At 38.6% G+C, this 12,652-nt stretch overlaps 1 protein-coding gene across 4 annotated transcripts in view; it reads right to left on the reverse strand.

Moving 5' to 3' along the window:
• Positions 1-1,880: 1,880 nt before the first annotated feature.
• LOC128732619 (uncharacterized) overlaps positions 1,881-12,652 on the reverse strand; it is a 201,479-nt gene continuing 190,707 nt past the window's right edge. For 3 of the 4 annotated variants that reach the window (XM_053825910.1, XM_053825909.1, XM_053825907.1), the window contains one exon: positions 1,881-3,720. The gene's annotated coding sequence lies outside the window, so the exon portion shown is untranslated. The remainder of the gene's footprint in view (positions 3,721-12,652) is intronic. The other variant, XM_053825908.1, reaches the window with a different exon arrangement.

Raw genomic sequence — 12,652 nt, forward strand, 5'->3', positions numbered from 1 at the left:
AGGGAAAAGAGGACGTAAAAAGAACAAAAAAGTAGAAAGCGGAAAAGATGAAAACACAAGGAAAACGAGAAGTAAAGTGAGGACTAACCGGACAGAAAAGGTGAAAAAATGAAACAAAAAAAGAAAATAACGGGACAGAAAAGTAGGAAAAGAAAATGAGAAAATACGGGAGAAAAACGAAATAGAAAAAAGGAGAAAATACGGGAGCAGCAAATTTGAGAAACGAGGACTCTTTTGTGGACAAAAAATAAAAACAGAAGAGAAACGAGATAAAATACAAAAAGTGGCAGAAAAAGAAGAACTGCAGAACACAATTGGAGGAAGAACGGAACAGACGAAAACAAAATAATTTAAAAAGGGTTAACGGAAAAGAAAACAAAAAAAACAAGACTGAAAAAGAGGAAAAACAAAAATTGAAAAAAAGGAAAAAAATTGGAAAACCGGAACAGAAGAGATTTGAACAAGCGTAAAATCAGGACAAAAAGGGTGGAAAACGAGGGCTTTAAAATGGAAAAGCGGGAGAGAAAAGGAGTAGATGAAGGCGGAACAGAAAAGAAAAACAAACGTGATAGAAAAGATAGGCAAACGGAGAAGAAAAAGAGGAAAAACGAGACAAGAAGGGAAAATGGAATGCAAAACCAGAGAAATCCAAAGGTAGAAAAAGAACAGTGAGAGAGAAAGCAAACCGATAGAGGAAATACTAGTAGGGTGAGAAAGGAAAAAGAGGTCAAACTGCTTATAAAAGGAGAGAGATAGGACAAAATGGTATGGGAAAATGGGTTGGAATAAGAAGAAAAGAAAACAGGTTAAAGAAAAAACTCAAACTAGAGACGAATCACGAAAGATAATAAAGGAAAATCGGAGAGCAAAACGAAAAATGGGAGCCAAAAATAAAATAAACGAGGTATTTTCTTCTAAAGTGGAAAAACGAGAAGGAAAAGCGTAAATGAAATAAAAGGAAAAACGAAAGTAAAAAGACAGAAAACGGAAGAGAAAATTACAAAAAAAATTATTGAAAAACAAGAGGACCCAAGTAATAATTTGGGTTTTATTGTGCTCTTATGATGGCATTTAAGACCAAAATTGGTCTTGAATGCTGCAATAAGAGTACAATAAAACTCACATTGTTGCTTGGGGAAAAACTGAAAATAAGAAAAAAATGGGACAGGAAACGAAGAAAACCGGAACAATGACTCAGAAAACACTGGACAGAAAAAAAGCGAAACATGAGAAAACCAAAAGAAAAAAAACTAAGAGCGGTAATGAAAAGGAAAAAAATGAACATAGAAAAAGTAAAACGTGGGAGAGTAATACCAAATATGTCAATCCCAATTTCAAATAAAAATTGGTGCCCAAGTCCAGATATCCAGTGTCATCCTTAATTTCAAGTCCATTTGCATCTTCGATTTTAAGCCCAATTTCTAATGTTATTGGGTATAAAATGAGAAAGGCAACTGAGAAGAACCATCAAACATTAGCTCTAACCGCGTCAAGCTCCTACCTAGAACACCAACACCTGGCTATACCCGGCAATGCTCGAAGGTTATATCCTGCCCTAAGGTAGTGCCGCCGTTAAAGCGGCAGTACGTGCCACAGTTTGACAACGTAATCGTAGTGATCTAAAATGGAATTTCATTCCTCCAGGCACCCCTGGCCCATTGGGGCGGCATTTGGGAACGCCTGGTGCGATCGGTGAAGGCGATCTAGTAAGCCTACTTGACGCTTATATTCTCCTGGTTCCAAGAATTCAGGTGCAGGGATTTCGACTCTCAGCTACTGGGATTTTACGTGCTGCAAAACTGTAAGCCTCAACGGAACCGGAAGTGTCATCCAGTAAAGCCATCCTCGACCCCAAAACAAGCTCAAACTGACGTATCTGGTTTATTTTTAAAATAATAGTTACTCTTTCGATTAGAACGATTAAATCTCTGTCTCTCTATCTGTCTTTATCTCTAACGTTGCTTATATTCGTTCCTAGAGCGGTTTCGTAGTACCTAGCACTTTTCACTGACTGACAAAGGATTCGAGTGTTTTTTGTTTTCGTTTGCTTTCACCTACCATCGGCCGTCCGTTTTGGTTTTAATCTAACTATGCAACCTATAACAAGGTTTTGCTCTTCTCTGTACAACAGATTGCCAAGCCACTCCTTCAAAACCACATTCAACAGGCAGACAGGCGCATTCGATCAATCCACTCACCAGTCCACAAACTTGTACTTACAAAACACAAACTAGTTTAGTAGAAGAAGAAGAAGGTAATGGATTCCATTCTGTTCGTCCCTTGTTGTTGTGGTTGTTGTTGTTGCTGTGCTTGTTGTTTTTCACTTGTCCGTTCGCTGCTGATTTTGTTTTCTTATTCATTAATGTTTTTTTATTAATTAAGACTGGAAGTTAACTTCATTCTCTTTGTGATTAGATTGATTCGTTTTGTTATCTTGTAGTAAGTTGTGTTATTCTCTTGGTTTTTTAGCTCGGTTTGTTTTGTTTTTTATTTTCCTATCTATCAACTATCATATCAACGGATGCATTCTGTTCGGCTTTCTTTTGCTTATTTGTTCCGTCCTTTTGTTGGGTAAAAACCAACAGGAAAAATTTCCTTTCTTTCAATATCTACTCACTTTCGCATTGGATATAATCGCTAATTGTACAACACGACTGAAATGTTTGAGTTTTCCACCCTCTCGAAAATAGGAAGGCCGTTCCTTGGTTCGTTCCCTTCGCCTTCGTCGGTCAACACATTGTAAATTTTTCTTTGTAACGCTTCTTCTGGTTTACTAAATTTAACTTCTAACATCAAGAGCTTCAAGATTATCATCTGTAACAGTGTAACTATACTTTTTTACGACTAATTATTTTACGTTTGGGTTTTTGTTTTTTTTTCTTTCTTCTGTCTATTGGTTCATCTACTCTTGTAAGTTCTGTTTGTCGTCGTCTGATTGGGACAACACATTTAGAGCAAAAAAGGCTTCCATTTATTGGTTTTCTACTCTCTTTCTCGGTAAGTATTTTCTTTGAATTGAGTCAGGTGTTGCTCGTTCGACGGAAGCAAAAGAAATGCTAGGGGCCAAAGACCGGCAACGATTGCATTTGCCCGGGCTCGTCGAGCACTTATTTTTTGGGGGAAAAAACTTCTTGATTAACTCCGAAGAACGCTTTTACTCATCATCATCGTCATTGTAAGAACTACACGTTATAAATATAAATATTTCCTATCGAACAATTGTACAACAAAGAACGCAGGAACTAAGCCAAGAAAGTATATATTTTTACTCTGTAAAATACCATTAGTTGCATCTCAAACGGAAGGGATTCTGCACAAATTACAGAGGCGCTAAAAGGTAATCTGTTTTTTTTTTGTTTTAAATTTACTTTACTAATTGATTCCGGGAAACACGGGCAAAAGCACAGCTTTTCAACCCGCGCCTCCTTCTGTTCGGTGCCCCTCACCGGTCTACCTACGGCCGAATCCAGTCGACATCCAGTGCGATGATGCCGTGGTGCAAATCCCCCGGCAGGACGCTGGCGCCACCGCCGCCGGCAGTGCCGATCGGCTGACCAAGTGGACACAACTGTCGTTGCTGCTGTTGCTGCTGCTGATTCGGGTTCGGGTTCGGGTTCCGGGGAAGTTGACCGGGGGAGCACCGCCAGGCCTAATATTAAACGGCCGTCTCGTGGTCGGTTTCGTCGATTCGGCCGAGTCGCCACGCGTTCGGATCCGCTGCTGCAGGAACAGGTAGTGGTTAAGGGTGTAAGAGAAGAAGTTGAGTTTAGTAGCTCGTATCGGCGCGGGGAAACAATGGGAAGAGTAGGATGTTTTGTTTGTTTAATGGAGATACATTTCATGCAGGTGAAACGGGTAAGTGACTACAGATACACACAAGACACATACACCAGCAACGAGAATAGTGTTACAGACTGGTAGAGGATTAAGAAAAAGGGTAAAATAATTTTCCAAGACATAGGAAAGGTGAAAGAACATGAAGAGACTTTTTTACGAATTACCTTCCGAAAAACTGCCTATCATATCTCTACCTTGGTTCATTGCACTATTTTTATTAAATTTGAACTAAAAACCCGATATTGCCTGAAGCAATTTGAACACTTTTAATACAACGAAAATTCAATTCATTTGGTTGACATAGGTAATCTTTTCCTATAAAACTATCCAGGTAACCAATAAGAATTTCTAATGCAAGTCAATAAGCATTTAAGTCACCTTAAATGCTACTTAAAAGCTACTTTGGCAAAATATACGGCTAGTTAACTGCTAATCCTCTTATAGCACTGACAACGCTTATTTACACCTGATTTCCGACAACAAGGATTTGAATAGAATTTTGGATGCCAATTTAATGCAGTATAAAATGCCAGATATGTTAATGAGCATGTTAATGGCTGATTTACAGGTTATGTTAATACTTATTGGTAACCCGGGTAGAGATGTTTTACCACATTATGGCAAAACTTAAAATCGCTGATACAAAATAACAAGGTCTGCAAGGACGCTAGAATGGATTATAAACCAATCCGACCAGCAACGACTGAAACCGTCTTTTCAGAACCTTATGAAACAACTTCAATTGGTTAGCTTCGTGTTTGTGGGACTGGACAGTAGGCTCTGTTAAATTTCTAGAAAATATCACAATATCCGGAAGCAGCTTCCCACTTCCTAACTACAATTCCCCTCCCACTACGATAAAATGATAATTATGGCATGCAAGTCACGGTTTCTCACGTTGGACACGATGGAAAGCAAAATGGACCTCAAAATTAATTGAAAATAGGTCTCAAAACGGATTCTATAACATTAGCCCGAATACCACTAACCCGAATAACAGATGCCCGAATGTAACACAAGTCCGAATGTAACATTAGGAGCACCGTAACCGCAAGGTTGCAGAATTGGCTGGCTGCGAAGTCTGTTGTATAAAAACAGAAGGTTAAGTTTACACGGAGTGTAGCACCCAGGCTTTGCTCTCGGATCGGTGTTGCGAAGCCCACACTCGTGTGGCCTAATTTCCTCACAGACGCGTATTCATTCTTTAGCACCCTCGCTCTTATTTATTTATTATGTACTGCAACGAGTTTTTCCGAGTGTGTGTTTAGCTAACAGCTACGGTCATCGCTCTCGTTCGTGGTTGAAGCCCGAGCTGCTGATACCAATTACTCGCAAAGGTTCGCACTCCTGCCCATGAATAAAATCGAGGGCGAAGATGACGAAGAAATGGAAAAGTAATGCAAAATTTGTATCACATTTCTTCATTAACTTCACGGGCAGCTGATTGCTTATGAGTTTTTTGACTCGCGAATAAGCTACGCAGGAAGACAATATGAGGGCGTGCTTGCGCGAGTGTGTGGGTAGCAAAATGTCTGCACACCCCGAATAAAAATGTATAGCGAAAAAAAATAAAATTTCCCTATTACAAACATTGAAAAACTTCGAAAAATCACATTGAAACAGTGAAAATCTTTGTAAAAGTTACACTGAAGTTACCATGAATATCGCTGTTTTCACAGTAAATTTTAATGAAAACCGCCAATTTTACGGCGAATAAGGGGGGGATTAAGTGATGTTACACTAAATTTTTCGGCTTTTTCCCATACAAATAAAAACCAAAAACAGTGAACTTTGTGGTACATTCACTGTAAGTTTTACACTATTTTACAATGACGTTACAATGAAATTTAAGGTAAATTCTGCAAATAAAATTGTAGGCTTTCGGATTATTAGTATTTTATGTTTGTGAAAAGAATGATGACAATGAATTTGACAGACTTCGAACTATTATGATTTTCAAGCTGCATTCATCGCTCATATTAGGAAAGTACTAGAGGTCAGTACACCTACATAAACAAGTTTATTGTCAAGATATATGGGCGATAGATCCTATCGACTCTTTGTTTCATTACTGTCTTCTATCGCTCCCTCTGTCAATTGTAAAATCTACCGTTAAAAAAACTTAATTGTATGCCTGACCTCATTCAAAGTCAAGGCATAAAAACAACGAGGAGGCGAACAGCGCAAGTCGCAAGCGCCTGCATAGTGTCGTCGTCCCGTGCCCGTCAATAAAACGAATCAGAGTAAACTTCTCGATCAGTGGTATCTACAGTAGACGGAGGAAGAGGCACAACTTGTATCGAAAAATAACTCAATCTACCAAGGATTGGACCTTAGATAGAGATGATTTCCGGCAGCCATTTGCTTCGAAACAATTTGCATTGTTGCCAAATTAAATGAAAAATTTTCCAAGAACGGTACAGTGAAGCTACAGCATAAAGTATTGTAAACAGTAAAATTCATTGTAATCGTACAAATCGAGGCAAGGACTAGGGAAAACTAACTAATGGTCAGTAGACATAACTAAGCATAACTCATATCTCGCTTAACCAAAATCAAAAGTTCAAAAATTGCTGAGCTCGAAAATCAGCTAACTCTAGTCAAGTGATTGAAATCTTACAGCGTAATAACGACAAAGCAGAAATAATTCGTTACGATATTGAATTGATGTCAATTTAATTTTTATTATTGGCGACAAATAATATTAAAGTTATAGTAAGTAATTTGTAAACACCGTTTGTTGAGTATGAAAGCCAAAAAAGCGCTTTCGCTCTTTTTATTTTATAAAAAAAAGCAAAGCCTTGGATTTATACCGTCTTTAGACATTATCCTTCTTTATCGACAGACTTCGCAGCTGGCTGTTAGAATGCAGGAAAATTACGGGGCCAGAGCAACGTATTGACTCTATCTAGCAAGCACCGACTAACCGAGATTCGAAAATACGACAACTGGCTTAGACTGTTAGACCAGCATCGTACCTCGAAGCTACCTGGGCGACTTTATTTTATAAAGGTAACTTGATGCGAGGACTAGGGAAAAATAACTAGAGGTCAATTAGATCGAAACGAATAGCCCTAGACAGATGTGATTTCTGCGGGGGGGGGCGTGTTCTAGTTTTACATTCGGGCTAATGTTACATTTGGGTTTGTGACATTCGGGCAAGTGGTATTCGGATTTTTGGTATTCGGGCTTGTGTTATAAAACCCTTAAAACGAGCTTCACAATGACCCTGGCAATGCACCAAAAAGCGGTCCAAAAAGCGAAATACGTGATCGTGTGATATTGCGCCGAAACGTAAAGTTTTTCGCATGTAGTGTCTTTAGGAGCATTTCTTAGTATAACAAGCCCCTTCTTGTGAGAAAAATCTTTGGGTGATTAATTCCCTTAAAACGAGAGAGACCATTACTTTCTTCTACCGACCCTAGAACTACCGTTTCAAAAAAACATTATTAATTGTATATGCCTGACCTCATTTCAAGGTCAAGACAAAAAACACGTGGTTGGTCTCAACATTCAACACAAAACGGGTCACGGTCACTAAATAGGACTTCGAAAGAGACATCAAAATTAAAAAATGGACATTAAAATTGATACCCAAATGGACCTCAAAATAGATTTCAAAATGTTGAAGGTATTGCAACTAAATGATCAACATGGAATGTTAAATAGACCTCTAGATAAACCTCGCAGAGGACTTCAAAACGGGTTTTGAAATGGTCCCCAAAAAGGGCTTCAAAATGAACATCAAAATTGTTCTCAAATGAAATCTCGAATTGATTTTAAAATAAACTTCAAATTAGGCAACAAAATAGACGTCGTAATGTACCTAAAATGGATCGTTAAAGAATTTTGAAACCAACCACAAAATGGGATTGAAAATTGGCCCTAAGAGGGACCCTACAGAAGACCTCAATATGCAAAGTAAACCTCAAAAAGGAATTTAAAAATGATCTCAAAATACAAATCTTCAAAATAGACCTCAAGAAGGAATGTAATTTTCAAATAGATTATAAAATGTTGAAGCCCAAATGTTGAACTGACCTTAAAATAAACGTTAAAGAAGCCTTAAAAATTACATTTTCAAGACCTCAAAATAAATTTCATTTTGAACCTCCAAATAGACATCAAAAGTGATGTCAAAATGGATCTCAAACTCAACTACAAAATTAACCTCAAAAAGAATTTCAAAATAGACCTTAAAATGAACCAGAAAATGGAACGTAATGGATTCTGAAAAATTGGATCATATAATTGCCCTTAACTTGAAACTCTAATTGATCTCTAGACAAATCTGACAGGGGACTTCAAAATGGACCATAAAGTGGACTTCGAAAATCTAAAAAGAAATTTCAAATTAATTTAAAATAGACCCCAAAATGAGCTTCAGAATGGATCTTGCAAGGACCATAAAATGGGTTTTAAAATTGACCTTTCAATGGACCTCAAAAAGAAGTTCAAAATAGATCTCAACGTGGACCAAATGAGTTCCGAAATAGACCTTAAAATGGAATGCAGAAATGCAGTGGATTTTGAAATGGATCGTTAAGTTGGCTTTAACGTGAAACGGAAATTGGGCCTTTAGATAAACCTTAAAGAGAACCTCAGAATAGATTTTATGATGGACCTCAAAAAGAACGCCACAATAGACTTTAAACCTGTTCCCAAAATGAATTCGAATGAAATCCTAAATAAATTTTAAAATAGGCGCCAAAATCAGTTTTAAAATGTATCTTGCTATGCATTTAGAATAGACCTTAAAACGGATCTTTTAAAGGTGCTTGAAATCAACCATAAAATGGGCCCCAAAATTGGCTCATCATGGAAGCCAGAATGGACCTCCTAATAAACCTCAAAAATGGAAAAAATAGACCTTATAATGAAAACTTATATTGATTTTAAAATAGACCATTAATTGAGCTAAATGGTTCCTCTGAAGAGCCTAAAATGGATCGTTTAAAGGGTCTTGAAATCAACCATAAAATAGGCTTTCAAATTGTTTCCAAAATGAACCTCACAAAAAAAAACCTTAAAATGGACCATAAAACGGACTTCGAAGTGGACCGAGTAAAAATGATCTCGAAATGAACCTCGTAATCAATTTCAGAATAGACCGCAAAATGAATTTTACAATGCGATGGAATGAATTTTCAAATGGACCATAAAATTAACCTCAATATGGAACTCGAAATGGGCCTCTAAATAAACCCTAAAGAGGAATACACAATGAACTTTAAAATTGACTGCTAAAAGGACTTTATAAATGAGCTTTAACACTAAACGTACCGCGAATAGGTCATTTAACCCCTTGCAGTTTTGGCTCATTTTCACAGCGTTATAAAACTATTCCGTTTAACTAAAGAAATATTTATAAAACATATAGCAAACCTTGCTGTTCTACTATTTATTTATTTTTATCAAGAAAAATATCAACGCTAATCTATCTCCAACCGCGCAATTTTCGATCTACCAGCGAAAAATATTAGTGAAGTTCAGTCGGTACATTTAGTATTAAAATGGATCATAGAATTGATCTCAAAATGGAGCTTGTGTGCAGGTCAAAATAGGCCTGAAAGTGGATCTCAAAACTCAGAATTGGTCTTTGGCAGACCATTTTATGGTCTGCTCAGAATTGATCTCAAAATACAGCTTAAAATAGATTTTAAAATAGGGCCAATCCCGGCGTAGTAGCTAGCATTCCCATCACTCACGCCGAGGACCCGGGTTATATCCCAGCCCCACAGAAAGTCACGAATGACCGAGCTGTTAAAGTGACTATAATCGAAAAAAAAATCTTGACGAAATCACCCCGATGCTTAGTATGTTTGTTGGTTGCACATCGACTTAATAAAACAAATGGGCCAAATAAATCTCAGTTATTGTGACATTGCGACTGTCTTCCCATGTTTGGGGAGGCGTACAACAGCGTCTGACCAGGAGCATTCATTTCAAAACCCGGGGGTTTGCCAGCTATATGAAAGACGACCCGAGACTACAGCCTAGGTAAGGCAATATAGAAAAAATGCAATACTACGATCAAGCTGGAAAATAATTAGGAAAGGAATACCCGGTACAGACCTAGGTGAACAAAAATGGGTCGATATTTTTCAACCGTCACAGATATGTGGGAGACCAAAAATATGTCGCAAACCTGGAAAAGGAAGGGTTTGGCCACTTAACAAGGAACGCGGGACAGTAGTAATGGAACGGTTATTGTAGGGATGTTCTGCGCTGCCCACTGAGTCTCTCCCACAGCCTTTACAGGTACAGGAAGCTTCGCTCACATTGAGTTAGGTGCTCGCGACTTGCTACATCGTGGTCATTTAGTACAAACTTTGAAAAAGAGGATAAAAACCCCGTTGCATTAACAAAACGCATGGAGGGAGACACTGAGCGGAGAGGGTGTATGTCGAAAGGACTTCTGGAGCAGAAGGTCCTATGGAGGAGGATACCTTGGATCTAGAATGCGAGGAGGATTTTAACTTCAATAGCGGGGCACAGCATTAACAGCAAGTTCCCCGTGAATTCTGCTAAGACGCTTGAATATAATTTATAATTAATTCCGTTTTGCTACATTATTCTCAGCAAAAGGGGACGGTGTATAAATTTTTGTTCAAAATTATCTTACACGTTTCGATCGAAAGGTCCCACAGGAATCTATACCTATAAAAATGGATTTCTGTCTGTCTGTTTGTCCCTATGTTCCTTATAGAATCGAAAACTACTGAACCGATCGGCGTGAACGTTTGCATGTAGAAGTTTTTGGTGCCAGGGAAGGTTCTTATGATGGTTAGAGATCCCTCCTCCCACTAAGAGGGGAGGCTCCCATACAAATCTATACCTATAAAAATGGATTTCTGTCTGTCTGCCCGTTTGTTCCTTATAGAATCGAAAACTACTGAACCGATCGGCGTGAAAATTTGCATGTAGCGGTTTTTGGTGCCAGGAAAGGTTCTCTTGATGGCAAAAGACCCCTCTCCACACTAAGAGGGGAGGGCTCCCATTCAAATCTATGCCTAAAAAATGGATTTCTGTCTGCCCTATGTTCCTTATAGAATCGAAAACTACTGAACCGATCGACGTGAAAGTTTGCATGTAGGGGTTTTGGGGCCAAGGAAGGTTCTTATGATGGTTAGAGACCCCTCCCCCCAGTAAGAGGGGGGGTTCCCATACAAATGAAACACAAATTTCTGTATAACTCGAGAACTAATCAAGCAAATGGAACAAAATTTGACATGTGGGTGTTTTTGGAGACAAGATTTTTTTCTATGGTGAATTGAGACCCCTCCCCACTTTAGGAGGGGAATAATGACCCCTCTCCCTTTTAAGAGGGGTGCTCCCGTACAAATGAACTACAAATTTCCTCATAACTCGAGAAGTGATCAAGTAAATGGAACCAAATTTGGTATGTAGGGGGTTTTCGAGGCCGAAATTTTTTTAATGATGGTTTGAGACCCCTTACCCCTGTGGGGATAAGGACTCTCATACAAATAAAACAGAAGTTTTTGCGTAACTCAAAAACTAATCGAACTCGAGAAATTTTAGACTCTTTCATAAAACATTAATCAATAACAAGACCACCAAAAACTATCAATAGTAACATTAGATATTTCAGCGCGAGATCGCGCCACAGACCTGCCGTCGGAAGCGCCGACCACTGCGGGGGGCAGCCCCCCATAGAGATCACCTCTATCTTGGTTTATTTATTTTCCTAGATCAACTGACCTCTATTACTTTCCTTCAGTTGGGTCACCCCTGCGAAATGGTACTTTCTACGAAAAGATTTTCCGTAAGGTTTTTCGCGAAATGGTTTATAATGATGGCGAATATTAAAATGCTATCCGCTTTATTTTATCAGGCTAAGCAATGGGGGGAGTTATTTTCTACTTTACTTTGAAGAAAATTTGTATATTAAAACACCCATGAACTCCCCAGAAACTTGCAAAACTCAGGATTGTGACAAAGGTCATCCGAGATTCACAATTTATGTACAACACGGTTTAATTTGTGGCAACACGAAGTTTGTCGGGTCAGCTAGTCTATACCTATAAAAATGGATTTCTGTCTGTCTGTCCTGTGTTCCTTATAGAATCAAAAACTACTGAACCAATCGGCGTGAAAATTTGCATGTAGAGGTTTTTGGGGCCAGGAAAGGTTTTAGTGATGGTTAGAGACCCCTCCCCCCACTAAGAGGGGGGGCTCCCATACAAATGAAACACAAATTTCTGCATAACTCGAGAACTAATCAAGCAAATAGAACCAAATTTGGCATGTGGGTGTTTTCGGAGACAAGAATTTATTCTAGGGTAATTTGAGACCCCTCCCCTCTTTATAAGGGGAATTATAACTCCTCTCCCCTTTAAGAGGGGGGGTTTCCATACAAATTTCCTCATAACTCGAGAACTAATCAAGCAAATGGAACCAAATTTGGCATGTGAAGGTTTTCGAGGGCAAGAAAATTTTCTATGTTGAATTAGGACCCCTCCTCACTTTAAGAGGGGGGGCTCCTGTACAAATGAAACACCAATTTCCTCATAACTCGAGAACTAATCAAGCAAATGCAACCAAATTTGGCATGTGAAGGTTTTCGAGAGCAAGAAAATTTTCTATGGTGAATTAGGACCCCTCCCCACTTTAAGAGGAGGGGCTTCTGTACAAATGAAATACAAATTTCCTCATAACTTGAGAACTAATCAAGCGAATTGAACCAAATTTGGCATGTGTGTGTTTTTGGAGACAATTTTTTTTTCAATGATGAATTGGGACCCCTCCCCACTTTAGGAGGGGGGGTCCTATACAAACGAAATACAAATTTCCT

This window comes from Sabethes cyaneus, chromosome 1 (assembly GCF_943734655.1).
Source record: "Sabethes cyaneus chromosome 1, idSabCyanKW18_F2, whole genome shotgun sequence".
Lineage (NCBI taxonomy): Eukaryota > Metazoa > Arthropoda > Insecta > Diptera > Culicidae > Sabethes > Sabethes cyaneus.